General features: G+C 39.3%; 1 pseudogene; it reads right to left on the bottom strand.

Annotated features, from left to right (window-relative positions):
• Positions 1–1718: 1718 nt before the first annotated feature.
• LOC102486827 (DET1 homolog) overlaps positions 1719–6526 on the bottom strand; it is a 20972-nt pseudogene continuing 16164 nt past the window's right edge.

The raw sequence follows: 6526 nt of genomic DNA, 5'->3' as shown, positions 1-6526 counted from the left end.
AGTAGGGGATGGGGGGTGTGGTGAAAGGGGAACTCTCTAAAAATGCGCTCTTAATGCATTCCTTTTTTGTTTGTTTGTTTTTGCCCTAAGGAAGACAATCAAGTCAGAGTAAGAATTGAAAAATTTCAGCTGAAACTTTCTTGTTTGGAATGGGAGGGTGGATTGGGGGCAAGTGGAATAATTACTCTTTTACACAGAATGTGCTTTACTCATTGTTTTGTCTAGAGTTGACCTTGAACCTGGTTTTATTGTAAGAAACTAGGAGGAATAACCTTTAAATAAAATTTAATCATGACTTATATGATCTTGGAATGCTTGGGGCCCATTCAGACCTTTTGGAAATAAGGGATCCAAACAGAATGAATGTTCATATTACCGCATGTTTCTCAGGCTTTTGATTTGTGTTCAATTTGGGGAAAACCTAGCAATTTGGAAGGTATAATATTCACCAGGTTCAGATCTGTTGAGTAGATTATAAATAACAAATGCTCCCGCATTTTGGAGCACAACTCCAAAACTCAGTGTGCTCTAAAGGTGCTTTATCCTCAAGGAATTCAATGGGCCAGATAAAGATAACAGCCATTAAACGTGCTTTATCCTCAAGGAATTCAATGGGGAAGATAAAGATAACAGCCATTAAACTTATCCCTCTTTCTCTAAGTCCATTTATTTTTGCTAAATCACCATTTTAGAGAAATATGGGTCTTTCTAGGATTTGTGCAGGAGATTACAGGTGAAGAAAGGCAATTTCCTATTTGAGGGCATAAAAGCAGTGAAAATAGTTATGAATGTTGAAGACTATGGAAAGGGGTGGGGAGAAGGGAAGAGTATAGAGAAAAAAGAGAGCAAGAGAACAAATACAGAGGCATGACATTAGTGGGACACAGAAATGGTTTATTACCTGTTGATGATAACAGGTATAGTATTCTCAACTGGACTGGTCTGAGAAGTATTTCATGTTGAGTAAATTTTTTATACAAGCAAATGATATATAGTGATTGAATGTTTAAAAAATATTGAGAATAAATAATAATAATAGTACTAATCTGAAAAAATGATGAAAAGCTCTTTGATGATGATGATGGGGATAGTAATGTCTTTGTATTGACTGACATGCATGGTAATCATGCTGGAAAAAGAAATACACTATAAAGATATATGTGATTCAATGTAATATAAAAAGATTATGATAATAAAATAAACTAAAAAGAAAGCCAATTTCCAACCCTCTACTCATTTCCTAATGGCTTTTTGGCTCTGTCTAGCTGGAGACTCTGCTGGCTTTTGATTATTTTTTAGTTTAAATTAGCAAATAACAGACTTTTTTTCCCTAACAAAGATAGCCCTGCTTGTTGGCTAAGTAGAAAGGATGTACATGGTTCTTGTGAGTAAACGAGATTTTCCTGCTCAGGCTCCATACCGTAATGCTAAAGAAGTGAAATGAAGGGGGTTAATGGTGTAATGCTCTTACCTTCAGAGTAATAAAGTACAAAATAAAACCAAAATTAAGGGGGCTTACCAAATGCTGGGACTTTTAATAGATCACTAGCAGTACAGAATACAATAAAAAATTCCATTCAGTTGTACCTCCTGCTTCTCTCTCTGGCTCTCTCCCAGTGGAGGGCTTCTAGTCTGGAACCACAAAATGCTTTAGAGTTTTCTGAGATAAAAAGGGGCAAAGTTTTGAAAGATAAGATAACATGGCTTTGGTGAGGAACCTACATGCAGCAGTGTCACACATGGAAGTTGATAACATACTTGGCATTAGTCCTCTATACAGAAATAATAAAAGACTCAAAGGGTGAAATGCAAAGGCCACAAGGCATTGCTCTGTGTGATTGGTGGGGTGGTCCAGTAAGCCTGCCTGGATGTCAAACTTGAGTAGGTCAGAGTCCCAGGGCATAGAACCTGGTAGGGTGATCTCCACAAGTCTTGGGCTGCTCCATGAATAGCCACTTGTCATTGTAGCTAAAGAGAGACAAATCCAGGTAGGAGCTACTAATGTAAGAGACTGGGTGCTGGTGGGAGGCAGGTCCAGCAGCCAGCATACTATCTCCAAGTGCTCTCTGTACTTGGCATTTATAATAGTGTCTTTGAACTGGTGCTGGATATGCCTTGCGAAATTGTTACTAGAAGCTGAGCAGGGAAACTGGACTTCACTGTGCAGAGTAGCATAATGGAAGAGGTCACAAATTCTTAAAGAGCTCCAAAAGCTAATCTGATGTATTCTCAAACACAGCTCTGTTGTCACCATGATATTCACCACAAAGGAAGATGCCTGTGATGGATCTGTGACCTATAATGTGACTACATCCTCACTAGTATACTTGATATGGTTTTCATCTAGAAGCTGCATTTTCCACATATCCAGCTGCTACAGTTGGTCAAAATACCAGAAGAAGCACCTCTTGGTCATAGTGCTACCATCCTGTTCTGTTGGTGCCACAAGTATACCAATAGCTGGTGTTTCAGGGAGTTGATGAAAGGATCTCTAAGTGGATTGGCTATGCCTGTCTGTCTGTCTTGCTGCACCTCATGGAAAATAGTTGACACAGCTCTTTCTTGCAATACAGGATGGCAGGTGAAAAAACTGTGAAGCAGTATACTAAGAAGAAACCTGAAGCTAAGAAGGCTGATGCTAGTGGCAAGGTTAAAAAGGGTGACCCCAAGGCCCAAGAATGTGACACTTTTTCACACTTGAATGTGTGCATATTATCACTTAAGTGACCAGTGTGAAGGTCAGCAATATGGAGGGAATAGTTCTCTAGAGGGGACTGCAGGTTGGGGGGGGGAGGGTCACTGATTCACTGTTCTGATATATCTCATAAAAAGGAGGTTGAGGTTCATTTGGGAGGTAGTCAGCTGAGCCCACAATGACATAATCACAGTCATCAGTGAAGAGGCTACACTCTCGGTTCAGATGCTCTTCATTAACCACTACATTGGTAATGTGTAGCAGGAAAAAAAAGCATTCAAAGAGCCACCCCAAATGTTGACTGGCCACTGCTCGTTGCCATTGGACAGGATCTCCCTGTCATATCCCTGTAGTATGTCCTCTGCTGCTTGGCAGCCCTGGTATTCATAGATTTCAAGAGATGGCCTGAAGAAAAAGCCATAAAGTAGCATCCCTTGGGTGAGAATTTATGTAAGAAACAAGGAGTCTTTTCAACACTGACAACTATGAGGTTGGAGAAGACATTCTGGTGGAATACTCAGACTTGGTTCTAGTGGGTACCTGCCTTGCCAGAATTGATTGGTCGGCATTCCAAATAAATAGTGAATGACATTTTGGTTTTGGATTCTTCGAGGGTTGATGGTGGAAACATGATGATCCATTATTATTTCTTTGTCAGGTCTGGGCCAAAAGGCCAGGGTGTGAGTGCTTTTGACTTTTATACCTAGCTCCTCTCAGTCACTATAAAGATGAGTACTAAAATAAATTCTCCTTCCCATCAGAGGGCATTTAGAATTAGTATGTGTTTATTCCCAGTTTTAGACCTTCTTGAGACCAAATTTAGGGCACCCACTCAGCCATGCATTACAGACTTCAGTGAGAATGCCCCCATCCTAATTTCTGGCTTGCATTCAATATCCTTATAGGAGCTGAGCCCTGCTATGTATCTTGGACTATTTAATTGGGGTTCTGACATCCTGACAGAGCCCACTCTTGCCAATCTTCCTCTGCCCTGTGACCATAGATTTGTCCTCCATTCTGCTTAAACTAAGGCTTACCTCTCCTCTCCTAAGCCAGGAAGGTGTTATATGCCAAACAACTCACCATATTGAACCCCTTGATTATAGTGCCTATCTGGGGAGAGGCTTCTTTGGATTGTGACAATTGGGCTATAGATAATATTTTTGAGGGCCAGTGTTCCTACTGCTGCCCAATCCTAGTTTTTCTCAATTTCTCTGATGAATGGTCACTGAAGTCTAGAATGACTTACAGCTATCCTGAGTGGGAGAAGGTATATCGTTTATCTATTCAATCTGTCTTGCTTTAAACTTCCAGAATTAAGTCATGCTCCTTCACAATATCCCTTGATTAGAAAACATCTCACTTGCTAGAATATTTTACTGTATCGATGTGATCAGTAGAAATAAAAAAATTATAAAATATGTGTTTAATTTGAAAACAGACTCGATTGAAAATCACATTTCATTTTGTAGAGAAAATTGGGAAATGGAAATAGGGAAAAAACATGGAACTTAGGGCATAAACTAAAACTTTCATTTTAGTTCCTTTCCAATATAATAACATTTATTAAAATGTTTACTTGGTAAAACATGAACACTGGAAATAATTACCTTAATAGTCATTTACTTGCAAATACTCAGATCTGTAATATACTTTTTGTTTTGGACAGTGTCTCCCTATCTTGTGATCTTCCTGCCTTGACCTCCTAAGTAGCTAGAAGTACAGGCAGGTGCCACTGAGCCCAGCTTTTAGGGTGGGCTGGGACTAAAATTTGGGGCTTCTCAGATGCCCTCATCCCACCAAGTAGCAGTGTCAGCCAGCTCATGTTACCTTGACTGGGTCTGTAAAGTACTTTTATTCCAGTGACATGTATTAAAACTGGCTTAGTAGATCAGGTATGGACCTGTAGATCTGAATTTTGCTAAAAGACTTCTTCATAATGGAAAATATTAGAAATTAGAAGAGAACAAAATGTAAAAAGTACATAGAATTTTGGTCACTATAGGTGACATTCTTCTTTCAAAGCTCAGAGATATATAGAGATATATTTATTTTCAACATCAACATTTAGTTAGCAAATATTTATTGAGCACTTACCAGGGCACTATTTTAGGTATTGGTGGTATAGCAATGAATACAATAGTCTGTGCTGTACTGTAACCTTTCTGTAATGAGATGATTATACTATTAGTATATGAGGGGTTATCAAAGAACAAGGCATAGCACACTTCTTTCCTGTCTGTATTCTTAATCAAGACTTTGGATGGGATTTGATACTGTAAGAATGTCTTAGTTTGGATTTTCCTAGAAGCAGATTTCAAGGGACCCAACCAAGGTGCTTCAGGCTGTAGCATGCTACTGTGTGATACTGGAGCAATATGAGAAGTTTGGATCCTGGGTTAACTTGAAAATGTGTGGCATGACCTTGATTGTGGCTGGCTGGAAGGCTGAGGGGAAGGTCAGGGCATGGCAAGGTCCTGTCAGGATCCCTGTTTTTTCTTTATTTCTTTTGTTTTCTCATAAAATAAATAAATAAGCTTTAAACAAAATAAAAATAAAGGGCCGGCAGGTGATGTGGTGGGTAAGGCACTGGACTCCCACATGGCTGACTGTGGTTTGAGTTCTGGGCCTGGTGGCTTGCTTTCTTCCTTTCCCTTTCTTTCTCTCTTTGTTTCTTTTTGGTCAAATCAAAATAATAATACTAATAACAAATGAAATTAAATTAATACATAATTATTTTAAAAATAATAAAAATAGAGGAGAGGAAAAAGGGCAAAAGAAGACTGACTCCACCATGGGAACTGAGAACTAGTACTTTTAGGGAATAAGAGAAATGAAGATTTTCTGCTGAGAATTCACTCTTTAGATCTCATTCTCAAGTGGTAGGGCCACCTGTATCCTTCTCTCTGTCTCTTTCTGTCCCTCTGTCTCTCTCTGCCTTTCCATTAAAAATGTTTTTCATTAAAAACTTTCAAGGTAAAAATTGACTCTCAGATCCTCCTTTATTTTGCTAATAATCCCCTTTCCATCCCTCCCATTTAGGAGAGGCAAAAGGGCAAGAGAAAACTGACTTCTCCATGGGAGCTGAGAACTAGTGCTTTCACACAGTGTGCTCAGGTACTATGCAATTTTCATTTTTTGCTTTGAAAAATAAATAATTTTTCCCTCATTTTATTCTCTCTCTCTTTCTCGTTCTCTGTTTTCTTATCCTTTTTATTTTACCTCATCACTTTGTTGCTTAGCCTCCACACACTGGTGTCTAGACAGGTCTAAGTGAATCACAGCCAAACATCCAAATACTATTAGGGTTAACATATTACTCGATTCCCACTGAATCTGCTGCACAAAGGGAGGAAAATGGAACAGCAAAGAGATTGCAGATCACCTCCTGCACACCTCTGAATACTCAGATTGAACTTCTAGAATTTAGGAAGAAATGTATAACCCATCAGATGACTAAAAATCACTGCAGAGACACAAGAAATATGAGAAATTGAGAAAATACCACTCCCCTAGGGGAAAAGAATAACTCCTCTTCATCCACAGACAGTACAATGGAACTTGCAGAGATGTCTGATAAAGAATTCAGAATATTCACAGTGATACAGCTAACAGAGATGCAAGAGAAGGGGACAATGAACTGTAGAAGAGGCAGGAGAAAAGAGTTGATGAGTTCCAGGAAGTGAGGAAGTTCTTGCATGATCTGAAAGAGGAAATACACACCATAAAAAAGAATCAAACGGGGGACCAGCAGTTAGCATAATGGCTGTGTCGCTGGATTCCCATGTAGTCGATCGCGGTTCGAGTCCCGGACCCGGTAGCTTAAACTCA

Source organism: Tupaia chinensis, unplaced genomic scaffold (assembly GCF_000334495.1).
Source record: "Tupaia chinensis unplaced genomic scaffold, TupChi_1.0 Scaffold000184_1, whole genome shotgun sequence".
Lineage (NCBI taxonomy): Eukaryota > Metazoa > Chordata > Mammalia > Scandentia > Tupaiidae > Tupaia > Tupaia belangeri.
This window is presented reverse-complemented; position numbering and strand designations above follow the sequence as displayed.